The 21,360-nt window shown below is 40.6% G+C and overlaps 1 long non-coding RNA gene across 1 annotated transcript; it reads left to right on the plus strand.

Moving 5' to 3' along the window:
• Positions 1–1,527: 1,527 nt before the first annotated feature.
• Positions 1,528–17,468, plus strand: LOC311145837. The gene is made up of 3 exons (XR_014614636.1): positions 1,528–1,671; positions 14,767–14,976; positions 16,544–17,468. It is a non-coding gene; the product is annotated as an uncharacterized lncRNA (long non-coding RNA).
• The last annotated feature ends 3,892 nt before the right edge of the window (positions 17,469–21,360 follow it).

Here is a 21,360-nt window from a genome sequence, read left to right on the forward strand (position 1 = left end):
TTGGCCGAATATGTTTGATTCAATTCCATCTACCATTTTATATCGAAAATGTTAATTATATTAATATAATGAATAATACATATTATAATATTATTCATATTTACACAATTCCTATGCGAAAGCAACCTGCAACATTGACCTATTTATCCACATGGCGCCTAGATATTTAGCAAACAAGAACAGCAAAACATAGGCTAAAGTATAGCTTTATGATCTGTCACAAACTTTAGATTCCAAGTGACAGCTGTGAAATAGAGGTGGAGGGTGGAGCTGTCCACAAGCAGTCAAGCTATGATATACAGGTGAGGACATGCACCAAACAATATTCTCCAGCTCAGCTCAACACAGTCATGAGGTTTCTATCATAATATTATGTTGTCGATCTTTTTCAAACGTACAGTCGTGTATGATACCATATAGTCAAGGGCAGCTCAATGTCAGATAGCAGAAACAACAACGACAGGCCTACTCACATCTTAGTGCCGAATGAAGATCAATGTTAAAATGTTCTTAATGTCATAAGGGCTCAATAAAATTATTAGGCCTATATTAATTATTACTATTAATGATTACCAGTCATTACATTGGCACAAGGCTTTCGCTTTAGTCATGTCTATAGACTATCTTACAACATAATGCATTATCAAATTTATTAAATACAGTATCGCTCTCCCTCTTTAACACACACACACATACACACAAACACACACACACACACACACACACACACACACACACACACACACACACACACACACACACACACACACACACACACACACACACACACACACACACATAGTGTGAGTCTCCCCTGATGGAAGACACACTCAAGTTGAGATCTTTGAATGAAATGTTTTTCATTATTACATAAAAGTGTCCCGTAGTGTCAGAGAATAGTTGTGGGAAAGGGGGCTGATTGAGAACAGTGTCTACTGAATGTGATGCTCTGCCTGCTCTGTTCTTTATCACTAAGCCATTGTCTAGGGATACTTTTAAACTACTTGTAGATCCCTTCTCAATGGGCCTAAAGATAGGATATAGTTGTATTCGAAATTAATCAAAATCCTCACATTCCCAACACGGCAAGACGACCAATCTTTCACTCCACAGACCGAGGGATACCAAGCCCCTGCCGATGTGCTTTCAAATCCAAGGGCAGAGAGGAAGTTTGTCTCCCTGCCAGATAGGACACCGGTTCACCTTCTGAACGCGTAAAGGGTGCGTTTATTCTCCAGTCCCTCTCACAAATCGTACTTTAAACACCCGTGATCTGCGAATAAACAAAGGCAGTAAACAATGGAGTCGAGGCTATGCCCACAATATAGGAAGTGTACATGCACAACCAAATTGCAGGAGTGTAAACTTTGAATAGGACGTCACCGCTCAGAAAATTTACTCAGACATTACATTTCGCTCTCCTGTTTTTAGACATAATGCTAAGCTGATTTTTTTTTATAGCACACTGATCGATATCTCGGTAAAATAATCTTTTTTTTTTTTTTTTAACTAGCGGGGCAGTGAAATCTTTGCTTTGTGCTAAAGTCAACAGTGACAGAGTTTGAGCTCAAATAAATGCCGTGATGTCTCCAGCCCTTTGCAGAAAGCTGAAGGCGAGGTTCCTCAATGGGCTCCTGTAGCTTGCCAATAAGCATCGACTGTATTGCACAGGTATGGACATTTGATTTTATTGTATATTTCCTAACTTTATTTCAATTCAATCGTTGTGTGATAGGAGTTATTTGTTTGGGGTAGGCTAGATGAGAATTGAGCGTTGGCTCAAATCCTGGATTCACGAGAAAGGTCCTCGAGCAGGCGGTATTGGATTCTATGACAATGGAGTTAATATCTTCAAAAAGGCTGAGGTGATTTGCAAGTTCTGTGATAGAGGTGGCCTCAGTGTCTTTCAATGGCGTGTCAGAGCGCTATTACAGCTGATAGATATCGTTGATGTCATCAGAGGAGCACTTGCTCTATTGCGTATGGAATTCCGTTTTATAGTATCAAACCCTGCGGCTACAGCATTGAAATGTTGGCGTTCGGTTGGTTTATAGCCTATCCATTTTTTAGGGTTCTGCTGTGTGCCTCCGGTTTGCAGAAATCAATTGGGTTTGCAATTTTCTATTGGCTTTCTTTTGGGGATGTTTAAAAAAATAATTTTACGCACGCTGCTTGAGAATAATTCTAACACTTTAATCAATAGGTCTATGTGGAATTCTAAATGTCACGATTTTTTTCTTCCATTAATTAGCGATCATAAATCATCCTCATTCTTTTCACCATCTCAATTTGTTAAGGATGTCTAATTATAATCTATGGCTAATAACAATAATAATAATAATAATAATAAGAAGAAGAAGAAGAAGAAGAAGAAGAAGAAGAAGAAGAAGAAGAAGAAGAAGAAGAAGAAAAAATTGCTTCATTTATTTCTGCTTAATAGGCTTACTGTATAAAACAATATACCATTGTGTTCAGAAAATAATAGTAATAAAAGTTGTAATGTTGAGATAAAACCGCATAATGCGCCCAAAACACTGGGGACCGTTTTTCAATAATTAATTCCCCTCCAATCTCGCTCTCACAAGGAGCAAAATACCTATTACCCATTATTTAACGAGCGTATACCGAAGCTCTTCCTTTGATGGAGGGGATAACCCCAGTCAAGCCTCCTCCAGAGCGGAGTGAAATGGGAATGACCTTTTGGAACCCTGGTTCAACGGTAACCGGCCTCAATCTGCACTGGAGAACCTTCTTACCAAAAGTACACGAGCGTTTACGCCACTGACATCAGTCTCCTAGACCTACATCATCCAATTTAGTTACCTGAGATACATGACAGGGTGAACCTTCATTATTGTGGAGGACCATTTATAAAGGAATACCTCTGAAAAGCTGTTGTTTTCGCTCAAATAGGAAAAATGGGAAATAGAGATAATGTGCAGGTGCACTGGCCAGGCAGGCGCACGCGCGCGTCCACACAAACACACACACCAAAAAGGGTTTCAAATATCAGCAGAGAGAGACGCCTCTGCTAAGGTTCTGGGCGCATCATCAGTCGCAACCCCTTCACTGTTGTTATAGCAACAAGATGAGCGATGGTACAGCTTGTTGATCCCTTTACTTTGGTACCCCAATTTAATTACATTTCTTACCGGTCGTCCTATTTGCATATTTCTAGATTAGTTTGAGTCACACAAGGAACCAATGGCATTTCTCCAGACTGAAACCTAGTCTGGAATTTTTGGAACAAGATGTGGTCAAACTTGGATGAAATTCCTCCTGCAGTGATCACGCCAGGTTTTTTTCTCCATTCATGCTCCACTCTGGACTCTGAGGCTGGACTTGCTGAAAGCTTATCTGTCCTTATGTTTGCTTTTCTATTGCACGAGCTTTGGAACAAAACTGGGATAAGGTTTCTCACAACACTGGGATAAATCGATATAAGCGTCGTCCGGGTTTGGCCGGTGTAGGCCGTCATTGTAAATAAGAATTTGTTCTTAACTGACTTGCCTAGTTAAATAAAGGTAAAATAAAATAAAAATATAAAAAAAAAAATAAGCATCGAAGCAAAATGTCTAGGTTTGAAATAGGTTTTTATTTTTAAAACATATATTGTTGTCCCGGGGTATTGTTCTCGATAATCTAAATTGCCATAGTTCAAGTTCTTACTGGAACCAGAATTGCATCAGTTGAATAAAGCAATTTCATTTCTAGCAGTAAATACACGTAGTCCCATAGGCATATAGGCCTACATTAACACCTGTGTTTTGATGGGTTTCCAACTCTGGCACTATATTCCCTTTGAAAGCACTAGTAGCCAAAACTCATGTTCAGCCACCAGGGCCTGGAACACCCAAGTAGAACGGTCTCCCGGGTGATATCGGGACACCGGTCTAACAAGCTGTAATTCTGTTTCAGCCTATTGCAGGGGTGGGACCGTCCACATACCCCGATTTAACTCCTCTTTCACGCGAAATACTCCTAATCCCATATCTTAGCAATGGAAACTGCTATCCCACAGTATATTAAAGGACAACAAAGTCAAAACTCAAAGCCACCCATGGTTTCTCAGCAGTCAGTTCCTCTCATGATTTACGCTCATCGTGTCCACCCATCTCGCTTCAATTAACATTAACATTAGTGGCCATTTTTCTCAATTAGGCAAGTTGACACTTTGCATGAATACTTTTCAATGCACGAGCACGAGTTTATGCTATTCAAATAAGTGCATATGTTTAGGATATAATACATCTAGACCTATACATTTATATAGGCCTGTAATTAATTTAGCTAAATAGATTTATACAAAAAAAACGGCAACATAGGTTGTCTGCAGCTGGCAGCAAACCTATTTTTCCACTGGGAATAAATAATAATATTTTTGTTATTATTATGTTTATGATGATGATGATGATTATTGTTATTACTATTATTATTGTTATTATTGTTGTTATTATTATCCATGTAGACTATTGATATGATTACTCCTTTGAAATTGATGATCAAATGAAATTAACGATCAAATATAAGGCAATGTTTATATGACCCCTTTCAAACATACCTTATTTACCACTTATTTGCAGGTATAACCCTTTTATACATATCAGTGGGTAACTGGCAAATTGGGAGGGGTGGGGGTGTTGTTAAAGGTCCAATGCAGCCGTTTTTATCTCATTATCAAATAATTTCAGGGTAACAATTAAGTACTGTACTGTGATTGTTTTCAATTAAAATAGTCAAAAAGAAACAAAAATAGCTTGTTAGCAAATAACAATTTCTCAAACAAGAATTTTGCTAGGACTGTCTGGGAGTGGTCTGAGTGGGGAGCTAGCTGTTATTGGCAGAGAAGTTTGGAACTCAAAACTCCATCCCACCAAAACAGGCAAAGATTTCAGGTGGTCTTTTCCAACAGCTCTTACACTAAAAGGGCATTATCATTATTTTCACAATTTCACAGTATTATTCCAACCTCATAGTGTGGAAAAATATATAAAACACAGGACAATCACGTTTTTGACTGCACTGGGCCTTTAAACCATGGGGGCGGATTGCAGTTCAAATTAGGGAGGTGTTAAACAAGGGAACTGTAATGAATTTACCTGCAAAAAAGCAGAGAACCATTCACACAGACCCGATACCTGTATTTTGGTTACAGGGTCTGTGAAATTGCAGGAATCATGACTAGGTCTTTAGGTGGCTTTTATTTTCCATGTTTTTTACCCCCCACCCCTTTCAGATATACAAAAAAGTTGGTATACAAATGCAGGCATGGTAAATTAGTGGTATTTTGGTCTGTGTATGAAAGGGAAAATATAAACGCAACATGTAAAGTGTTGTTCCCATGTTTCATGAGCTGAAGAGAAAATCCCTGAAATGTTCCATACACACAAAAAGTTTATTTCTCTCAAATTTTGTCCACAAATTTGTTTACATCTCTGTTAGTGAGCATTTCTCTTTTGCCAAAATAATCCATCCACCTGACAGGTGTGGCATATCATAGGCTACACACGTCTCTCCTATACCTTTGTCTATATAGGCTATACACGTCTCTCCTATACCTCTGTCTATATAGGCTACACACGTATCTCCTATACCTCTGTCTATATAGGCTGCACACGTCTCTCCTATACCTCTGTCTCTATAGGCTCCACACGTCTCTCCTATACCTCTGTCTCTATAGGCTGCACACGTCTCTCCTATACCTCTGTCTCTATAGGCTACACATCTCTCTCCTATACCTCTGTCTATATAGGCTCCACACGTCTCTCCTATACCTCTGTCTCTATAGGCTACACACGTCTCTCCTATACCTCTGTCTCTATAGGCTCCACACGTCTCTCCTATACCTCTGTCTCTATAGGCTCCACACGTCTCTCCTATACCTCTGTCTCTATAGGCTGCACACGTCTCTCCTATACCTCTGTCTCTATAGGCTACACACGTCTCTCCTATACCTCTGTCTCCATAGGCTGCACACGTCTCCCCTATACCTCTGTCTATATAGGCTACACACGTCTCTCCTATACCTCTGTCTCTATATACTACACGTGTCTCTCCTATACCTCATCATTTCATGTTTGACCAAGCAGAGCAGAGCAGGTAGAGGTCAGAGGGTCAGTATAAATAGCCGTCATGATGGGAAAAGAAGGAGGGGGGACAGGGTGAGAATGCAGCCGATTACTGTGATGTGTCTTTACCTCTCTAGCACGGCAGTGTGACATTCCAGATCAGGGATTCCACTCACCCTGAGCCAGGCCGCATGGCCGTGTGGTCCACACATCCATACACACACAGGGCCGCTAGCGTCACAGAGAGGCCAGTCAAAAATGTCCATTGACTGCACGGCGGCAGCAGCTGATGGGACAAGCACTGACCTGAAGACAACCTATTCAGGGCAGGACGGGGTGCCTCTCAGTCCCCTGCTGCTTCTGTATCACTCAGAGTGGATCGATTGTCGATGCTTGTCCTACAGTATGCACTGTAGGTCGTCATGGTGAGGAAAGAAATTAACCTAGATTTACCGAAGAGTAATCTGAAAATATATGCAGTGATGTGGATATAAAGTAATCAGCAAGACAGAATGCACAGCCTTGTGGATAAATAGGATAAAATGATAAATAAGAAGAAAAATGTACAAGTGGTGTTGATTCTTGTTGAATAAAGCAGAAGAATATGAAATGGGGAGGACAGGCAAGGCCTTTGTCTCTGGAGGAGAGAACAGTGAAGAGAGGCATGCTAGGATGGAAGATTAGCTTCTCAAAGAGATACATGAAACTCAGGAAGTCCACGGCAAGATAATACATGTGTTCAACCACACAGCAAGACGCTGTATTAAATCAAGATTAGAGAAGTCAAAAATATGAATCTAGGTATTACCGGGATTGAAATGAAGAAATTATGCATGTGTGTTGTGTTGTTTAAATGCTTCTATAGCCTTTTTCTGTAACATATATAGAGAATTCAGCAGTCACATTTCTCTACGGGTTTGATGCGAGTGTTTGAGAGGAAACCATGTTGGCAAAGCCACCATAAAACAATATTTAATTCAGCTGTGGTAAAGGGATTTCTTCTCAGCTGTGATTGATCCAACATGATTCCTTTATTCCCCATGAAGCTTGAAAACCTTTGAGTGGGCTTTTAGATTCAGACTGGCAGTACTGATGGATATCTAGCTGAAGGTTTCTCTGCCTTGGACTCAGGACTTTTATTGCCTTTTCCTGTGTCCATCCAGTGCAGACATTCACACACACATGCCTCTGGCATGGCTGCCAACCTCTCTCCTCAACCACCTCTCTCCAATCCTAGGGAGCTGAAGCCTGAGCCCACAGGCCAGTCAAAGCAAAGGACACACAACTCATTAAAAGTTAATGAAACCTATAAACGCAGTGCGCCAGCGATTCATTTAAACCCCAAACCAATCTCCGCTTCTAGCAAAGGCAAACAAGCCCGTGTGGCCCCCCAACGCTCTACTCTGAATAACAAACTAGGTAATATTTTCTTCTGTATAAGTTCCCTATGCAGACATGTTCAGTGTGATAGGCTATCTTACAATGGGACTTGTACAATTTATTGAACGCGGGGAATGAGTGTTCTGCAGGGGTGAATTCTGTAATCTGCTTCCAAGTTGAATTTAATACCTTTACTTTACACTGCCTCAGCTTGTCAGGGAGGCTGACATATATGCCATTTCAACATTCATGAGAATCAATGACATTCAAATAATGTGCTCATTTGAATGCCACACGAGTGAAATAAAAATCTGTGTTAAATCCTGTATTTGTTCTCCTTCATGGTATGACAGTACAAAGGACTGCTCCTGATCTGTGCATTGTTTAACATGCACAGGCTATTTCGACCATTTAAAACAACCCACCCCTCTCAGTCTTTCCCAGGGAAGCCCTCATCTAATAACCTTTCAACTCAATTTAATAACAACCAATCAACAGCAATAACATGTCAATGTGCGTAAAGATAAGTGTCAATTGGAAACGTAAGCGTAGAACAATAACCACCCTGTCTTGAAAAAAAAACACTTTAACATGACCCCACACTGCCCATAGAGGTATCCTCCAAGGATTCAAATTAAATTCCCTCCATGTATAGCACCACTGTCAGCCATTTAATTAATTATCATACCCTGACTTGAATTAAATGAATCCTAATTTAATCCCATATAAATGGCTGTGTCGTTTGTCATGTACAGGCTGATGCTCAACTGAAGGGTCCTGGAAAGCTGGTTGGTGTCTATAGAGCAGTTGAGCAGATTACCATTAAAGACAAGAGCTGTACATTTCCTCTAACAGAGTATTCCCCTGATACACACGATTTAACCCATCGCATGTTCACCGCTGTCAGTGAAATAGTCTGGAGTGGGATTTAATATCCTGTCTGATTAAGAAGTCACCCATCCAAATGTATGTGTCATGATCGGATACCTTTATTTTCCTGTGCAATAGCGGCAAGAAGTATTGAACTGACTATACCAAAGATATTTTTAAAAAATGATGGATGCAATGTTATTTCTGTTTTCTTTAGTGTATTGGAACAACACACCATTGATATTTTTTCTGAAAAATATTGTTTACAGTTACAGTAGCTGTGTGTTTGGGCTTGTCTGAGGTAATTGTTTCAGAGACTGTTGCGTTACTATAATGATGCAAATTTCAGGTGGGGTCATCACTTAAAATGAACACTTTGAGTCAGTAAGCTGATGTATACCACTGGGTAGATTGATGATTGTCAGTGATGTGTTTATGAAACGTAGTTTGTAAAGGACTAATCAATACAAATGCTACAGCATCGTGTGGGACAGTGCTAATGAGTTTAGGATGGAAATGCATACCAGCCTCTCACAGAGGTTTGAATAAGTGTGTTTGGGTTTTCATGATTAGACGAACTATAAGATCAGCACATACAATTCTACTGCCATAATCATGGTGACGTTGTATGGTGTTTGCACCATAAAACAATACATTTTATTTTGTTTTAGTTTTTTTTACCTCCTTTTTCTCCCCAATTTCGGTCTTGTCTCATAGCTGCAACTCTCCAACGGGCTCGGGAGGCGAAGGTCGAGTCATGCGTCCTCTGAAAGATGACCCGCCATACCGCGCTTCTTAACACCCGCCCACTCAACCCGGAAGCCAGCCACACCAATGTGTCGGAGGAAACACTGTTCACCAGACGACGAGGTCAGCCTGCAAGCACCCGGCCCGCCACAAGGAGTCACTAGAGCGCGATGAGCCAAGTAAAGCCCCCCCAGCCAAACCCTCCCCTAACCCGGACGACACTGGGCTAATTGTGCGCCGCCCTATGGGACTCCCGATCACGGCCGGTTGTGATACAGCCCGGGATCAAACCCGGGTCTGTAGTGACGCGTCTAGCACTGCGATGCAGGGCCTTAGACCGCTGCGCCATTCGGGAGGCCAAAACAAGACATTTCTGATGATAGAGGAGTTGGTAAGTAGGACAGAATAGGTACAGTTGTCTGGTTTGTTGTCTCTGTTATTAGAAACCAAGCGTAGTTAGCAAACAGATATGGCAGTGTCACAGATCCAAAATGTTTTATATATAGTTGCTAAGTAAGCAGTGATATGGGATGATTTTGTGGGTGACAGAAGGTTCTAAGGTCACTTTGGCTGTTCTGTCGGAGGTTCCAGACTCTTTATCCCATTCCACCAAATGTCTGACCAGATATGTTTTATGCATCTGCAAGCTTGGTCAATTATCTGCCAAGCCTGGGCCGTGTACCTATCATCATCACCATAGAAAAAACTAACAAGAAACATTTCAATTCATCCCCATACCACCAAATCCTCGACAGACATTGGCCCATCACTACTCATACCATTGTACTGCCATTACAACAACTAAACGCATCATTTGCGTTTCAGAAATCCATCCTGTATGTATCCAATACCAAATGTTTGGCGACTGAAAGCCTATACGTAGTGGGCGGGGGTGCATAATTGCTAAGAAACATTTGACTGAACATTTGGTGATAAACGCCATCGTCACCCCCCACCCCCCACCCCCCAGCTTAAAACTAATTAATTCAGGATCCTGACATAAACTCTCCAATCCTTTGACAGCTTGGAGCTGAAATAAAAATGCTAGTTCTCCTGGGAACGGCAGGAGATAGCCGGCTCTTTTCTGGACTGTTTGCTCACTGGCCCTGAGAGCAATCTTCCCCAGTCAGAATGAAATGCAAGGACACAAACAATGTACCGCAGAGAGAATGGGAGATGGGGAATGAACAGTTTGGACTATTTGCTCAGCAGAAGGGCAGCCACAATGGGCGGCGAATGGCTTTCCCATGCATCAAGCCTCTTAGTCTTAGGCCTCCCTTTGTTGCCGGGTTTCTTCGCCCTGGCCAGATAAGAGCCCAGCTGCCCTATACTTTTAATTCCCATTGTACACCGTACTGTATCGTCATTTATCTGCCTACATACTGCCTGCCATGATATTGCTGTCTAATTGAATGGGTTATCGCTTGTGTATCTAAGTGGCTAAGGTTCACCTTAGCATGTGCTGCCTTTTAAGACTTGAATCCCTTTCTCTTCGATAAACAGCGGAGGGGTGGTTAGGGTGGGGGGGTAATGCCTGACCCCTCTTCTCTCCAGAAAGGAGGCAGCACAAGTCAAGCACAGGATATGATAATGATACCCACTTACATTGCCTTCATACTGCATGTGTATAATTCATATGGAGCAGGGCTCACCGTGAAGGAAATGCAGCTCAAATACACGACTAAGACACAGGGAGGAGCCACCAAAGTGAAATAGACATTTCAATATTGTTTTTCAGTCTCAGACGTTGACAAAGATGTCCTATAGGATCATATACTGCTGAATACTGCAGATGGCCCTTGAGCAAGGGATGAGATGCAGTCATTAAATGACCTAATGTCAACTCAAGTTAGAAGCAAATAAAGCCAGTAGTCGCCCTGACTGAGAGTAGGATCCATGTTGTGGTCTTTTGTTTCAGTTTGTTAGTTTGTGTTTGCGTTTACATTGACTAGTTATTAGTGGAATTTGTATTCAGACTGAGCGTTTGTAATGTCTATTTGACAGGAACAGCAATTACTACAGTTCCCACTTGTAGTCTTCTAAAAATGATAACAATTTCTCTAAAAACCATCTGATATCATACACACACACTGAAATACACAGCCATCCCCCACCTTAAAGGCTGTAATGTCACAGGGCCCTCTGGGTGGTCAGGTACAGCGGCTGAGAGGGTGGTGGTGGAACATGTTGCCGTTGATTCAATGTCACAGTGAACCTTGTGAGTTTGCTGCCATTTTTTTTATAGGTAATTCCTGTCATTGACTTGTCAATTTCTATTATGCATTTTGCGCATGGATTATAATTCAGAGGGACAGCATGATAAGCGACTCAATGTGAGCCTGATTATCCCAGTGTAAGATTGGGCAATTGCAAGCTGATCATGTTTCAAAGAGATGTGCTAATGCCTGCTCCATAATGAACTCTGGAACAGGATGGAATTGGAGCTTTAAGTTGTTATTTTACAAAATATAGGAAATATAAAATATAGAACAAATGTAGCTTGGATATTAGCAAAGAGAGAATGTTCTTTAAGGAACAATAAGTGCTTGTTTTGGTTGAGAGTGAGCAGCATGACAGTTTGTTGTGCCTCTGAATGTTTAGTGAGCATGTCAGAGCTCAGGTATGGGAGGAGAAATAAGTGTCTTACTGGGCTGTGTGAGTGGAGCGGCAGCCGCCTGTGGGGTGGGTGGTGCCGGGCTTGGCAGCCCTCTGAGCTTCACGCTCCAATGACCCTGAAATAAAACTATGTTCAAGGCATTTTAACACTGCTTGAGGTTGTCAGTGGCCGTGTAATTTATTACTTCTGAGAACATCGGTTTTGGGCTTCGTACAACACACAATCTCCCAGCATTCAAACATGGAGAAAGATGAAACTTACAACACTCTAGCTCACCGTGCTGTTGTCTTTTGTGTCAGAGAGCACTCGGAGGACTCGCTCAAAGTTGATCTTATGATGCTTCAGGCCATCTGACATGCACTGTGTTAATGGTGGCCTTTTGTCACCTGTATGGTTGTCTGAAGCCAAGATGCTACATCACACCGGTCAAATATCAGGCCCTGCAGCTCCTAGTGGATGGCCAGAGGCAGAACTAATTGTCATTGGCTGCTCCTTTGACAACCCAGAGCAGAGAATGTTAGCTTCTCCTGAAATCGAATGGGGTAATGCACTTTGTATTGAATGTATTTAAAAATGCACGTTTTATTGGCAATATTTGTTTGCCATTGTATAGGAAATGCAGCCAGGGATTTTAGAAGGCAGATTTTTCAATGGAATCAGGTCAAATGTAAAATATATAGTTTTTCTCTTCAAATAAGTACATACTTTCAAGGACATTATTTGCCTTTTTTCTTAAATAGTGGCTTGTAGTGGATTGAATTAACAGCTGATTCAACAATTGCATGATTTGAAATTGCATAAAATGGCAATGTACTGTATGTCAATGTTCACTCACAATTTGATAACCACTAGAACATTATGTTGAATGAAATTGCAGAATAACATATTGATAAAGAACCTTTTTTCTATTTTCTTAACTAAACCATATCTCACATAGTAAGAAATTAATTTAAGTTATCCTCACAATATGTTGACTTGATCAATTGAAAGACTTTGTACAATATAACACAAGTTTTACTTGTTTTTATGAAGCATCTTACAAACCTATAAAGCTAGAATCTGTAGTTGAAACAATAACAAAGCAGACACCCAACCTCTGTTTTAGTAAGAAGCTGAGGGATGGGCTTGAAAAAATGTAACTCCTCAAATTCATAGACAGAGATATGGATGCCAAAATTATAGTTTTAACAATTTATTTGAGGCTATACAGTGTTTGTTCACAATTTACTTTGTTTACAAACATTGGAGTAAAAAAAGCTTATATTTTGTGTTCTGATGGGGTACGACAGTTGTACTAAGCTCATGAGGCATTCATAAGTTATATTCTTCAAGAATCAATTGGTATATATCATAAATGTATAAGTCCAAAAATGGATGCAGCAACTAAGGATTCTAGCTCCTATAATGAAAATGTACAATGATGTACTACAATTAAACACTTTTAGGAGAACTACAAGTTGTCTTTGTATATTATACAATTTAGAGGCAGATAGGTACATAATGAAATGCCTTCATAATGAAATGCCTTCACTGTGTGGATAATATTACACATCTTCTGTAGGACTACATACTATTTACTTTTGCCAGAGCTATAGAAATTGAACAAGAACAATCTTCACTACGGAAGAATGTCAAACGAAAAGGAAAGCATTTTTTAGCATTCTATAAATGCTATTATTTATTTCTATAATTTTTGTGAGATAGTTACAATGTTTTCATAGGAGATTGAGAATAGTTAAAGTCAATATACTGATCCATTTGTCAACAATTTGTCTGTAGGTTTCATAAAGTAACTATTTGAATTACATGACATTTGACTGTAATTATGTAACTGTATTGTTTTTCTTGAATTCTATAAATAGAAAATTAACACCAAATTAATTAAGTTAGTAGAACATAATTGTATGAAAATGTATGCACTCACTAACTGTAAGTCGCTCTGGATAAGAGCGTCTGCTAAATGACTAAAATGTAAATGTAAATGTTGATATTTAATATATTTTATTTAATATTTAAAATATTTAATATGTCTTTGAGTTGTGTTAAAAGAGAGAAAAGTAAATAAGCAAATGTTCTTCCTCAGCATGTACGGTCATAATATAATTCTAAGATATCCCAAAATGGAACATAATTCTGAGATATCCAAAAATGGAGGTGGTGTTGGTTGATTAATTGGCAAAAGAGCAACATCCATCTATACATCCTTACAACATACATCCATCCCTCAATTTCTGAAAGGATGACTGTTGTTAATCTAAGATATGGTGTTGTATTCAAGTTATTTTTCCTTTCCCCAGTTGCAAAGATCTTATTTTTCTATTTATTTATACAGACAAATGACAACATATTATATAAATGAGAAAGGTGCATATTTTATGACTATAATTTTATTTTAGCTCATGCTCAATATTCTCATTTGTTTTATGCCTATTGTGTGGCACTTGTGTTTGGGTATTTCTGAGTGTACGTTTATATTGTGCCTCTGCATTGGGTCCGTTAAACACACTGAGTACTCAGCACAAGCAGTCCACTGGCCATGTCATTCACATTACTACCTCTCTCACTTTGTGGAGGTGTCAAACACCTTTGACACACATGTTTGAATGTGGCGGGCGAATTGGCTAAACATTCCTGGGTGTTCCCCATTCTCCTCTCTATACCTGCCTACCACTACTCACACTGAGATGCTTTAGTTCTGTCTCTGTCTCCCACAATGCAAAGTTGACTTTCTCACAGGGAATAGAACAACTTACCTCTATTCAAGCAGTTTTTTTTGTGACAATATCACAGCTAATGTTAAAAGGATACACATTGGTATAAACCAGCATTAAGAAGTCAAATGTGTATAATCTGTGAGATTTCTCTTTGCAATAGCCTATGTACTGTATGTTCTTAACTGTGACTGGATAAAATGTTATGCTTTGGGAATTCAATTTCGCCATCCCATGCTTATCGGCACATCCAGCCTGAGTGGTTTTGAAATGCTGGGTCTCTGAGGACGGATCACAGCAGCGCTATAACCACACATCAAACAAAGAAGGGAAAAGGGTTTCTGGAGCTTCTCTCTTTCTCTCTGTCTAACAGGGCTCCATGGGTGTGCCGTCGGAGAGAGGATGGATAGGGAGGAGAGGAGAGGAGGCCTCAACATAAGGAGGGAAAACAAGGAGAGGAGGCCATAATGATACATAGAAGGAGAGTACTGGTTCGGACAGAAGAAGCAGATGGATCTGACTGCCACACACAATGTCCCTTCAGTCGTGGGCTGTGCTGTGACCGCCCCATGGCACCGGCCAGGTATGTCAGCCATGTTTACCAAGCCATCCATCTCCTACCTGCCCTTCAGGAACAGGAACCTTTGTTTGAACCATACAGTCGTTAAGACACCCTTTGACTCGGCTCAACCCATTTTATTTCCTGGTGGGTGAAGCAGCTTAGTTTTTACCTTTATTTTCTCTTTTGTATATATATATTTTTTACAATGTTAATGTATTTAGATGACTCAGAGAAGAGTGTCTGATTGTGGTCAGGAGAGGTGGTGAGTTATAGAGACGGGACACCAATAGAGATGGCTACCAATATAAGACAAACAATATGGATAAGAGCATCTGAAAGGAAGCAATTCTTTCCAAGTCATTGGAGCTAATAAATTGATAAATATTATTGCGGCTGTGTTTACCAATTGTCTTTGAATGTTGTTGTATCAGTGTAGGAGGCATTTCAATCCACTTATATTCTACAATTTCTTTAATAAATGGAGATGAAGTTAGTTGAGGCAAGGAGAAATTGGGATGTGAGGGAATGTAGTAAAAGCTTTTCAGTCAAGGCAACAACATCAGTGGTTCATAGCATTGCTTTATAAAACCACTATTAATACAATCCCTTACTCTTACCAGAATGAATCGCCTTGACCTAATTGTTAATGGAACAAAGAACGTGACATTTTCTGAGTGAGATTCTGGCATGTAAATTCTTTAACTCTGTTTCTCTACTGCTGTGTGCCAAGCACTTTTAGTTCCAGCTTCACACTGTTCCCTAAAACACAAACCTCCATTTATCTCTCCTCTTCTCCTCACTAGGAGAGAGCAGATATCTCTGAATATGCCACGTTAATGATTGACTCATAGTTTGCAAAATACTCTACATATGGCAGCCACTTTGTTCACTTATATTTCATTTTATTTTCAGCCATACACTCTTGAGCTTCCACAACCCTCTCCAACTCTCATACAGTATTATTGGCTTTGGGGGTTGGGGTGGGTGGACCGAGACAAACTCTCTTTAGAAAACCATCGGCAAGTTCAGGCAAATGGGAGATAAGAGCTGTCGCTGGCCCTTTTAGTGGGTTTTAAGAATGAGGCTGTGTAGACTTAATTCTCCTGTAAGATAAATGTGGCCTGGCTTTTCTGAAAGCTAGTTCATGCTTCCCCTTTCTGCCATAAAGGCCACTTTAACAGGCATGAAATGAGCCCTAGGCTTCTCATTCACATCATGAACTAGGGAACAAACTAGGGTATTTTAATGAACTATGGGGTGGGTAAAACAGGATCAAACATTAAATGACTTGTTCTGTTCATGGTCATCATTTCAGGGACGATGTTGGACAAAAAGAGCGGTGGTCCTGATTAGATTCAATCAAAATACACATTTATTGGGAAATGTCAAGCTCTCATTCTTATCACAACACCCTTTCTGACACTATATGACATATTGAAAGCTCAGTGATATGCTATAATGGTTGAAGTCCTGTGCTGTTGTATATTTGAGGAAAGCAGTGTTGCAGTAGTTTTTCTGAGAGATCCTATGGAAAAGGTGTTTTGTTGGGGATTAACTCTTTGTGTTATTTTGGCTTTATCCTCCACAGATGGAGACGGCCTACCTTGACTTATGTGTGGAATGGGACCAATGGGATCGGTGCAGTCCTGCCTACGACCTTCTCCCTGTATCACCTCAGATCCACAGACACACAAAGGCACTTTTCTCTCTGAGTGTATGTCTACCTGGCTACGTCTGCTTCTGACCTGTCTGCATCTATGAAATATCAAAGCTTGTGTCAGGCGGTGCTGAATAGGGACAAAAAAGAGGCACCATTAATGATTAACTGTTCTAAAAGCCCTGGCTTTTGTATTCCCATGGTTCCCGGGTTATCTTGCGGTCATATGACTTGCTCGCAGTGTTTTTCAAGCAGATTGGGGGAAAGCTAGTGAGCAAACACAGGTGCTTTGGACTGGAGTCGCAGACGCTGTCAGGGACAACCACAAACAAGAGCAGCAATGCCTGGCTAAATGAGAGCCTGTCCCCTTACTTACTCCCTGGCTAGCTTAGCTTAGTCACTGACTGGAGTGGCTGGAGATACTCACCACAGCCCAAGTCCAATGTCCTCCCAGTGCTCCAAAACTTTTCCCACTCTCCAAAGAAACAAACAAATAAAACATGAGGATTGGAGTCCACTTGGCATTCGCTGTGGTCTCGAGTATAGGGGGAGAGCAAACAAATGAATGGTGTTCCATTTCTCACTTTCTAAAACAAACCAAATGTGGTTTTCCTAAAGTGGGGCAATTCCAGTGACCCTGGTGTCAAACAGGGTTCACCACTCTGGTACTTGAGGAGCGTAATGAGAGAGAGATATTCAGAAAGGTGCTATGGGTTCTCAGAAATATGCAGGAAGACAAAAAAAAAGCATATTTTCTGTCACAAAGTAGACTTTTTAGTTGTCCTGATTTTATTTATAGTTCTGAAAATGTTCTGGTGTTGTTTTCAAGGTTCAATAAACACAGTCTGGCACTTAACCTTTTTCTCTTCAATAACGTCTGTCCCTCTGTAAAACGACTGAGAGCGTTCTGTAGCACAACTTTGATAACACAATCATATGATATGATGGCGTAATCTGAACACGGCTTTCCGGCAGCGAGATAAATGAACAGCATGATAACGTGAACAAAAGCCTGGTTCTGATTGGTTGGTCTATGAATAGAAAAAATGCAGCACGGAAAGTCTCCACAATAAGGGCAATTCATTAGATCTGTCATTTTCTACAATCTACATGACCAGGGTCAGACAGACAGCTTTTGTTTCAGTCAAATATTTATTTGTGTGTTTTGCAGGTATTTCGGCTCATACCCTGCAATTACAGTGAGCCTGTAAAACAGAGATGATAAAAGTGTTTTTAAACAAACACTCCAAATCAACAGGAGAGGAAATGAAGCTGGAGAGAGAGAGGGGGGAGAGAGAATGAGAAAAAAGGGGGGAGAGGGAGGGGGGAGAGAGTGAGAGAGAGAGAGAGGTGGGGGAGAGTGTGGGGGGGGGGGGGGGGGGGGGGGGGGGGGGAGAGAGAGAGAATGAGAGAGAGAGAGAGAGAGAGAATGAGCTGGAAGTCAAAACCAGTTTCCTCTGAGGCCAGCAGTACCTTTGGAACTCTACGGTCTAGCTGACTTTTTGAGCCCAATTCTCTGAGTTTGTGTGTGTGTACACACTCCAGGGACTCACTCAAAGCTGTGTTTGCGCTCCTCCTGAAACTGATTGAAGAATATTGGAAATGGAAAATAATAAAAACACTGTCTATAATTTTAAGTATTATTTTTTAAGAAATATGTTGTCTAACTTTTATTGCCTGAAATTCTTTGCAATTGTTTATTGTAGCTACAACCTGCCATTTTCAATTTGCTAAAATGTTGAAAAAGAAGATGGGCATTTGAAAGAACAGCAGTATGTTTCACTTCTTGTAAGCTTTCTTTATGGGCATGCTGTCCAGTCCTCAATAGAAACAAACTAAGGAGACCCATCTGATCATCTCAACTCTTGTCATGCAGTAGATCCCTGTGGGGATTTAATGTGAGGTGATTGTGAACAGAGTCTGATCTGAGGAGTTACAAATCCTCACTTTCAGGGATCTTACTGTAATTCACATGCAGGAGCTGAGTCAAAGCGTGGGGGCCTAACATCTCGAGAGGATTTCAGACAACAGCTTTGTTGCCAAGTCATTGTGCCACTGTCAAAGTTGTCTAGCCTATTGTAGGACGAAACTCGGCTCAATCAAATAACGTTTTCCAGTAATGAGGTAAGAAGATGAAAGCTCATTGAATATAGCGACATGCTCAAAGGCACTTTTGATGTCGCAGGCACAATGCTACAATTTGAAAAGAGCAAACTGTGCCCTAAGCTGCAATGCACTGCATTAACCCCTAGTCTTTTGTCAGGCCTACACTTTCAATGAAGGAATATTCCATTCTGTGGAAAATGTAACTCATGAATGATGTGCTCTTTGAAAATAAAGCTTACCACCAATGTAGGTGTCACGCCCTGGCTCTGGGGACACTGTTATGTTGAGCCAGGGTGTGTAATTCTATGTTTGTATTTCTATGTTGGCCTGAGTGACTCCCAATCAGAGGCAACGAGTGTCAGCTGGTTGTCTCTGATTGGGAGCCATATTTAACTGTCTGTCTTTCACTTTGTGTTTGTGGTTTCTTGTTCTTATTTTGGTTTGTGTTAAACCGTAGACATCACGTTATCGTCCGTTGTTTTGATCGTGTGATCATTCTATTAATAAATATGTACGCATTCAACGCTGCGCCTTGGTCTCTCCCTGACGATCGTGACAGTAGGTGATCAAGGGATGGATAGTGTTGACTTCTATTTAAAATGTTTTTGCAGTTACAAGGAAATGTGCTTTTAGTTTGCAATATAATTCAATAAATCACTTTCCCACAAATGCATAGAAATATTTCACATTAAAACCTTAATGCAGTAATGCCATATTTAAGAAGTTAGGAATTTAAGGGATTTTATTAATCTTTCCTATTTTGTTGCCTTACAACCTGGAATTAAAATGGATTTTTGGGGGGTTTGTATCATTTGATTTACACAACATGCCTACCACTTTGAAGATGCAAAATATTTTTTCTTGTGAATCAAACAAGAAATAAGACAAAAAAACAGAAAACTTGAGTGTGCATAACTATTCACCCCCCCAAAGTCAATACTTTGTAGAGCCACCTTTTGCAGCAATTACAGCTGCAAGTCTCTTGGGGTATGTCTCTATAAGCTTGGCACATCTAGCCACTGGGATTTTTGATTTTCTTCAAGGCAAAACTGCTCCAGCTCCTTCAAGTTGGATGGGTTCCACTGGTGTACAGCAATCTTTAAGTCATACCACAGATTCTCAATTGGATTGAGGTCTGGGCTTTGACTAGGCCATTTCAAGACATTTAAATGTTTCCCTGTAAACCACTCGAGTGTTGCTTTAGCAGTATGCTTAGGGTCATTCTCCTGCTGGAAGGTGAACCTCCGTCCCAGTCTGAAATCTCTGGAAGACTGAAACAGGTTTCCCTAAATAATTTCCCTGTATTTAGCACCATCCATCATTCCTTCAATTCTGACCAGTTTCCCAGTCCCTGCCGATGACAAACATCCCCACAGCATAATGCTGCCACCACCATGCTTCACTGTAGGGATGGTGTTCTCGGGGTGATGAGAGGTGTTGGGTCTGCGCCAGACATAGCGTTTTCCTTGATGGCCAAAAAGCTCAATTTTAGAGTACCTTCTTCCATATGTTTGGGGAGTCTCCCACATGCCTTTTGGTGAACACCAAACGTGTTTGCTTATTTTCTTCTTTAAGCAATGGCTTTTTTCTTGACACTCTTCCGTAAAGCACAGCTCTGTGGAGTGTACGGCTTAAAGTGGTCCTATGGACAGATACTCCAATCTCCGCTGTGGAGCTTTGCAGCTCCTTCAGGGTTATCTTTGGTCTCTTTGTTGCCTCTCTGATTAATGCCCTCCTTGCCTGGTCCGTGAGTTTTGGTGGGCGGCCCTCTCTTGGCAGGTCTGTTGTGGTGCCATATTCTTTCCATTTTTAAAATAATGGATTTGATGGTGCTCCGTGGGATGTTCAAAGTTTCAGATAATTTTTTATAACCCAACCCTGATCTGTACTTCTCCACAACTTTGTCCCTGACCTGTTTGGAGAGCTCCTTGGTCTTCATGGTGCCGCTTGCTTGGTGGTGCCCCTTGCTTAGTGGTGTTGCAGACTCTGGGGCCTTTCAGAACAGGTGTATATATACTGAGATCATGTGACAGATCATGTGACACTTAGATTGCACAGAGGTGGACTTTGTTTAACTAATTATGTGACTTCTGAAAGTAATTAGTTGCACCAGATCTTATTTAGGGGCTTCATAGCAAAGGGGGTGAATACATATGCACGCACCACTTTTCCGTTATTTATTTTTTAGAATTTTTTGAAACAAGTTATATTTTTCATTTCACTTCACCAATTTGGACTATTTTGTGTATGTCCATTACATGAAATCCAAATAAAAATCAATTTAAATTACAGGTTTTAATGCAACAAAATAGGAAAAATGCCAAGGGGGATGAATACTTTTGCAAGGCACTGTATAAAACCTATTATGAGGTGTTCCATTTAGTTCCTTTAGATGACTGCACTAAAAATGCACTAAAAACAGAGATGAGTTACATCAAAGTGAGCCGTTTTATGAGCAGTGGTAACATCTTAATAGCGACACATTGGACATGGCAACATACACAGCAGTCACACTTGTCATGGGTCACTCTGAGCACAGCCATCATTAAGCAGCCCGGCACTATCTCTCCACATCAGGCATCTGCAGACTTCTCTCCAGACAAGAAGAGCAATAAAATATACCTATTTTTGTTTAAGAGATT

Source organism: Coregonus lavaretus (genome assembly GCF_964263955.1).
Source record: "Coregonus lavaretus genome assembly, chromosome: 18".
Lineage (NCBI taxonomy): Eukaryota > Metazoa > Chordata > Actinopteri > Salmoniformes > Salmonidae > Coregonus > Coregonus lavaretus.